Source organism: Sturnira hondurensis, unplaced genomic scaffold (genome assembly GCF_014824575.4).
Source record: "Sturnira hondurensis isolate 20B ecotype Veracruz unplaced genomic scaffold, ASM1482457v3 Scaffold0015509, whole genome shotgun sequence".
Lineage (NCBI taxonomy): Eukaryota > Metazoa > Chordata > Mammalia > Chiroptera > Phyllostomidae > Sturnira > Sturnira hondurensis.
Genome location: NW_028088140.1, coordinates 6,900,353 through 6,907,979, shown reverse-complemented (window position 1 = coordinate 6,907,979; position 7,627 = coordinate 6,900,353). Strand labels below are relative to the sequence as shown.

At 38.1% G+C, this 7,627-nt stretch overlaps 1 protein-coding gene across 2 annotated transcripts in view; it reads left to right on the top strand.

Annotated features, from left to right (window-relative positions):
* Nucleotides 1-349: 349 nt before the first annotated feature.
* CEP83 (centrosomal protein 83) overlaps nucleotides 350-7,627 on the top strand; it is a 144,084-nt gene continuing 136,806 nt past the window's right edge. For both annotated transcript variants that reach the window (XM_037064687.1, XM_037064686.1), the window contains exon 1: nucleotides 350-838. The gene's annotated coding sequence lies outside the window, so the exon portion shown is untranslated. The remainder of the gene's footprint in view (nucleotides 839-7,627) is intronic.

Here is a 7,627-nt window from a genome sequence, read left to right as displayed (position 1 = left end):
GTAAGAGCAGACCGAGGGAAGGAAAAACGCGAAAAGGGGAGAGAAACCAGTGGGAAGAGGAGAGGCAAGATGGGCTCAGCCACGCGCCTCAGCCTCAGCTGAGAGCCTGAGCCGCTCAGCCACGCGCCTCATTCTGGCTCCGTGAAGCGAGTGGCCCGTCGCTGATTTTCTGTTCCCTAGGGTTTAGGTATCCCTGCGTAGCCCAGCTGCCCCCTCGGAGCGCTGCCGCGGCCCCAGTTGCTGGGGTTGTGGGTAGCCTAACTCGCTACCTCAACTCTCTGGCTCCTCCTCTAACGGCCTCCCGTCGCGGAGCCGGTGACGTCACCGAGGGCGGGACTTCCTGCTTCGCGCGTCCTTAGATTTCGCGACCCTGGCCACTTCTTGGGTCTTGAGGGGCGGCCGGCTGAGGGATGAGTTCTGAGGGTGGCACCTCGGCCGGGCGTCGTGCACGGCTGGCCCTATACCCCTGAGAAGGCCTGTGCGCTGAGGAGCGGGGCTTTTCTCTGTCGCCGCTGACCTCTCCGCCTTGAGAACTCTCCCGGGGATCCCTTCGATTTCCCTGGGGTTGGGAGTCCGAGGGGCGTGCTCGACAGCCTTCCCGCTCTGTCTCTTCAGCCTGCGCCGCCACCAGCAGCCTCCAGAACCTCGCCGGGCGTGCGGGGCAGGGCAAGCACCCCGCGTGTAGACCGGATCCCTTCGTTCCAATGCCCAGGAGAGAAGAGTTGAATGGGCGCCGGTGGTTGGAGCTCTGGAGGTGTCCCTCGGTGGCGATCGTGGAAAGAACACTGGTCATTGTACAGTTTTATGTCCACACACTTCAAGGCCCTGTGTGAGTCTGGTACGTACCCTCTTTTATGGGGACGCTATCTTGTCCATATTTTGGAATGCTCATTCATTTTTCTTGTTCAAAACTTGCCCTTAAATTATATTTTTCGTGTAGTGTAATTGGAGCAGGTTTTAGAAAAGTGAGATGTGATATGGCTGTGAGATCTGGTTTGTAGCCAATGCAATGAACGTGAAACTTAAAATTTTTTTTTCCTTTAATAGATTGTAGAGAGAGGGAAAGGGAGGGAGAAAGAGTGAGAGAGAAACATCAGTGTAAGAGAGAAGTATCCATCAGGCATTGTTGCCTCTTGCAGCTGGAGCCCGAACCCCCAACCCAGCCAGGTGCCCTGGTTGAGAATGGAACTGGGACCTTTTGGTTTGCGGGTCCATGGCCAACCTCCTGAGCCACACCGACTCCAGTGTGGTGTTTGTGTGGCCATTTACTGGCCAGCCTGACAAATTACCTCCAGTTTAATTTGTCATAAAAATGCTATGCTACCATTTTCCTCAACCCTGAAGACAGTTTTAACTGTGATCTTGGCTGTCTAGAATATGTAAGTGAATGCTGGACCTAGCTGGACACTGATAAATCCTTAGTGTCCTGCTTTTGACAGTAATAAATGCGCACTGCTAAGTATTTTAAAAGCCTCTGGACACATTAGTTGTAATGATGAAGCTATTTCAGTAAAATCTCAAAAAAGCCTAGGATAACAAGAAACTTGTTCATAATCTCTTTAGAAGGATATAGTTTGTAATGTGTTCAGACTGAGAGCACAAAATCCTTGAGTAGATCTAACACTGAGTAGTTAAAGCATTGCTTCTGTTGCCAAGCAACATCTCTGTCAACAAGTCTAATATTCAATTAGAATATATTTAAATGTATCCTAAAATTATCTGGATTCAGAATTCTCTAAATTCCTGGGGTTAGCCTGTAAGTGGTTACAGTTAATTAGTCACCTTTTGTATTGAGGTTTTGTTTCAAAGTCATTTTGTTTAGGATTAGAATGTTTTCAATTTTAGTGTCATACAGCATTCTCCAGAGAGAATTGCAGGTGGATTTGAGTTACCCTCTGGTTATTTAGGACAGAGTATGTTAGGTATTTCCTTTCCTTTCAGTATTTTCTTCTATAACCAGATGAAGTATGCAGCCTGATTCAGAAATTTTCTAAAATAGTGGAGTAATACCAATTTAGGGATACATACAACATTGGGAAATTGAAACATTGATTGTCCACAGGTGGTGTTTAAGCCTTGGGTTAGCCAGTAACTTCACCATTTACTTATTGAACCCTTAATGATATAATTCACACAGCAAATAGTTTTCAAAGCATTTTTTCATGCTATTTTGAATGCAGTAAGCTTTTAAGTATGTAAGAAAGTACGTGAGGACATTTGAGAAACTGTGACGATAAATGACTTATTTGAAATCAAGCTATTAGTAATGGGAATTGAAACTTGAAATTTAATGTTTATTATATCTTGTCCTTACTGTATTGCACAAATCTGTAGACTTCATTTTAGTCTCCATACCCTTTTCCCCCCATATGCTGATGCTAAAGTAATGAAATATTCAAGTTGGTCAAGATAAGCAGAAGAAAAATCAAGAATGAATTGTTGTGTGGTTAAAATCTTTAGTAGTCAAATGTCAGTATTTTGTTATGCGAAGTTTTAATTCAAGAAGCTTAGAAGAATGAAATTGTCACAGAAAGATTAATAAATTGTCAGATTTTTGTGTTTTCTAGGTACTATGTGTGCCTAAAGTAAATGAGTTTACTGTTTTTAACTTTTAACTTTGTCATACACAATGAATTAAGTAATTTCTCAAAACTATTTGTCTAATGGTGTGTACTTTCAGGGAATGTGTTTATGTTTCTATGCAAAAATTTTTCAGAAATATTCTTTTCTACTGACTGAAGTTCACATTTCTTAACCTGAACTCTTCAAAATCTCCTTATACTCTGCCTTTTCAAGTTTGTTTTTTATAGAAAAACTATGCTCTGACCACAGTAGTTTCTTCACTATCCTCTAAACCCTAGGTGGCAAACAGAAGCCTGGCCTTCCACCTTGTTTTATCCAGCCCAGCACCCCCTGCAAACCTACTAAGTGCTTTTTCCATTCCTGACCAGTCTTCATCATTCTACCTGCCTGGCCTTGTTAGGATAGGACAAGGGTGTTGAAGTCTGGGCCATTCTTACTAAATACTGTTTTTGCTAAGTGTTAAAATGTAGCACAGTATTTTGTAGACCAGCTATGAAAAGTGATGAGATTGACAAGAACCATAAGTTTAGCCAACTGATCAGTGTATGATTGACCAAATATTTTTAGTAAGCAATGGCTAAGCCTTTCTTTGGGAAGATAGAGCTTCGGATATGAATTATTTGTCTCCTGTACTTGCTTCAAATAAAGAAAACTATCTTACCTTTTTGTCTAGAGTACCCTAAATATGGAACCCCTTGAGTTTTGTAACAACCTGATTTCTTCTTTCTTAAAATCTAAACAGTACCTTTTCTTTAAAGTTGAATTCCATCATGAACTTTGTAGGCAAAGAAAAATTCTCTGCCCTCTTGGGGTCTCTGGCTGAGCCTAAGAATTAAATTGACGTAACACAGATTAACAGGATAAAAGCATCCAAGTTAAAAAAAAAAAAATTTACCTGTACGGGTGGGCCTTCACAGGAGGTGAAGACCTGAAGAAGTGACCGGACCAGAAACTTTTTATGCCTTATAGGTAGATAATAAGTTTGTGAAAAACTGACAAGACAGAGGGGTTTGGTTAGGAGTACTAAATTGTGAAGAAGTGACTCTGAAGATAAGGATCATTTTAATGAGGTTTGTTTGGAGTTCTGTGCTTTGATTTCTCATCTCTGGTGATAAGAATGTCTTCCTTCTTACAGGGAGGACACCTTTCATGTGGGAATTGTATCTCCTGCTTTCAGGAAGAAAAAGGGTCAGAGTGCCTCTCTTGAACCTACTGTTTCTCCTGTGCTTTTAACTCAAAATAATCAGCATACTGAAGTGTCATATTTAGGGGTGACATGTTCTGAACTCCTTCACCTTTAAAATCGTATAATATGTATTTGTCAGTCATACTTACTTGATACTTGTACTTTATATTGTATTTTAAAAAATAATTTCTATGTATTTTTTCCATTCCTAACTGGAGTGTAAGTTCCTCAAGAGCAGAGCATTGTATTTTTAGTATCTTCCAAACAGAAGTTGTTGAATATGTTTCTTAGAGATGAGAAATGTGCATTTATACTCTCACTACCCACCTCCCCGTCCCGCCTTGTATAGTGAAAGTAAAAGAAAATATTTTAGAGTAACTGGGGGAAGAAGGGCAACTGTGAACTATAAGAAAGGGGATTAAATAGAGGAGATTCATTGGAATCAGAGAGAAAAGGTTCTGTTCCTAGAAAGTATAAATATTTGAGAATTTCCCATGACAATATCACTAGTAAGGGCTCCCTTGGGAAAGCCTGCCACTACTCCCAGTGGTCAATTTCCTGGTTCCTCAGTAGAATCTTTCATATTCTACTCTATTCTACTGTGAGAATCTCAGTAGAATCCCAGTATTTAAAAATACTTCCTCCCCACCTCCCATCCCTCTCCTCTCCCTCTCTCCCTCTTTCCCTTCTTCTATCCCTTTTTCCCATTTTACTTCTTTCCATTTTACTCTTTACCTGGTCAAGACTTAATTTGTGAAATTATGTCAAGACTTTCATTTAGTCCTCATAAATTAGCAGTTGTCTTAAGTTTTATATTTTTCCATCAGGATTCCTCTCTAGGTGGTGAAGAAATCACAGACTGTAGTCCAGCATTACTTTTTCAGTTTGGCTGAGATATATAATCCAGGAAGAAAAAAAAAATAAAGAAGTGCCCAGTTATTTGCTTTTTGCATATTATAACTTCACATTGCTTTTGGATTAAAAATCATAGACTTAGGAGGAACCAACACCTAGCCATTCCTTTTTGGAAAGTGCCTGTCACCTTCAAATTATGTCTTTAAAGTAAATTCTACATACTTTTTATAGTCTCGCTGTAACTCCTGTATCTGATGCTTATAACAAAGAGTTACTTCAGTTAAAGGTATTAAAAAGTTGAGACTCAGAGTACTTTTATAAACCTTTGATTCTCTAGTTTCTTAGTGAGTTTGCTGAGTTAGCTTCTGAGTTCTTTGTTGCCCAGTAACATAATTGCACTACAACATAGCAACCACTGAAAGCATTAGCATGGGACTATAGGGATTTCCCTGAGAAGCTGCAGTGTCACTCTCTTGTATTCACATTTATCCTTTCTCAACTGAACCACATTTTGTTAAGGCAGGCACTTGGGGTGTGTTAAAGGACATACAATGTAATTTTTTCTTTGGAATGTGATTATAACAGGCACATTGTTAATTGCATACAGATAAATGATAAATATATGTGAAAATTATAGTGTGTGAAGGACATGTCAAACGACTGGTTTGATTAAAGATTAGTCTGTTCTGGACAGAAAAGCTCTTAAGTAATAATTAACATTAGTTGGCCAAAACTGATGTAGCCAGACAGAGATAGGGTGGATAGAGTTGAAATGGTCCTCTTAAAGAACAATTTTGTATTACTTTTGGAAGTTCATGGAAAGAACAAGTGTAAGTGACCCATGGACATGGACACCAGGGTGGAGATTGCTTGCGGGAGTGGGGAGGTGGGTAGGGAGAGCAATGGTGGGGGAAAATTGGGACAATTGTAATAGAACAACAATAAAAAATTACAAATGCAAAATGTTTAAAAGAAAAAAGGAAGCATATCAATAAGCATGAATTGATAGGCATCATGATTTTGTGGGAAGAGAATTGTGATTCAGGAGACCAAGGCTTGATTAAGTCACTTAACCTTTCTTGTCCTAGTTTCTCATTTAAATAAATAAATTCCTGAAGGTTTCATTCAGAATTGTATGCTTCAAATTTAAAACAAATTTTATTTTTCTTAGTTGTTGGTTTAGTTATTATTTGAGTGCCACTTACGTGTCAGCACTGTGCTAGGTACTGAGACTTGTGACTGGTGTTGGGAATAAGAGCAACTAAGCCCTTAACCTGTAGTGTTTGCACTAATTCTGCATAGTTAGTGTAAATTAAATTTGGGGACACCCATTTGGTGTTTAGAGTATTGGAGAATTGGTTGGGAAAAAAACCCCCACACATTTGGTGTTAGAAGTGTTGTGACTAAAAGCAGTTCAGAATTGTTCTTAACCTTTTAAGGAACTGCCGAAATGTTTTTGAAAGCGACTGCCATTTACATTCCTACCAGGTAAGTACATGGATTCCAGTTTCTCCATATCCTCACCAACCCTTGGTATCATCTGTCTTTTTTGATTATAGCCATTTTAGTAGTATCTCATTGGGATTTTAATTTGCGTTTTCATCAACACAAATGATGTTGAGATTTTCATGTGCCTATTAGCCATTTATGAGTCTTTTCTGGTGGAATGTGTATTCAAGTCTTTTGCCCATTTCTTAGGTTTTTTTTGGTCTTACTACTGGATTTATATATTCTGGATAAAAGTGTTTTATTAGACAGATATTTACAAAGATTTTTCACCCAGTCTGTGGCTTGTTTTCTTATTTTTACTGGTATCTTTGAAGTACAGACTGTTTTAAGGAAGTCTTATTTATTATTTTTTCTTTTTATGCCTTATGCTTTTGGTGTTCTGTTTAAGAACTTTTTGCTTAATTCAAAGTCACAAAGATTTTCTTCTGCTTTTTCTTTTAGCTTCTTTATTTAGATCTCGAATCCATGTTGAATTAACCTCTGTGTATGGTGTAAGATAAGGTCTAAGTTCTTTTTGTTTTTTATGTCAAGTAGATTATAAGATGTCCTAGCGCCATTTGTTAAAAAGGTTCTTTTCCCTTGAATTGTATTGGCACATTTGTAAAATATCTGTTTCCTATAATGTAAACATTTATTTCTAGAATCTCAGTTTTGTTCCATCCATATATTAAATCTTACCTTTACTCCAGTACCACACTCTTTTGATTACTCTGTGTTATAGTAAGTTTCAAATGGGTAGTGTGAATCCTCCCAACTTTTCAAAAGTGATTCTGGATTTTTTGATTTACATATAAAATTTGAGATCAGCTTGTCACTTTGTACAAAAAGAAAAAAAATCATTTGCAGGGATTTGATATGATTTGCATTGAATCCATGGATCAGTGTGGGAAGAATTGCTAACTTAATTGAGTCTTCCAACCCATGAATAGGTAATGTCTCTCCATTATTTAGATGTTTAATTTCTCTCAACAATGTGTTTTAGTTTTCAATATATAAATCTTAACACTTTTATTAAATATATTCCTAAGAATTTGATAATTTTTGATTATTGGGAATGGAGTTTTTATAATTTGAATTTAAGATTGTTCATTGCTAGCATATAGAAATGAATCAATTTTTATATACTGTTTTTGAATAAATGACCATGTTTATGAATAAAACAATTCTATTTTCTTTCTTTCCAATCTGAATGTTAATACACCTTGATAAATTGCCTTATAGTATGGGCTAGATCCTCTAAAGTGTTGAATAGATGTGTTGAGAATGTGTTGCATCACTCCTGGTCTTAGGGGGAAAGTGTGCAGATTTTCACTATGTGTGATGTTAGCTGCAGGTTTTCTTTAGATGCCTTTTAGGAGGTTTGAGGAAGTTCCATTTGTTCCTAGTTTGTTGAGAGTTTTTAGTCATGAATGATCATTGGCTTTTGTCAGATTTTTTCCTGTATCCTATGAAATGATTATGTGATTTTTATCCTTTATTCTATTAATATGGTGT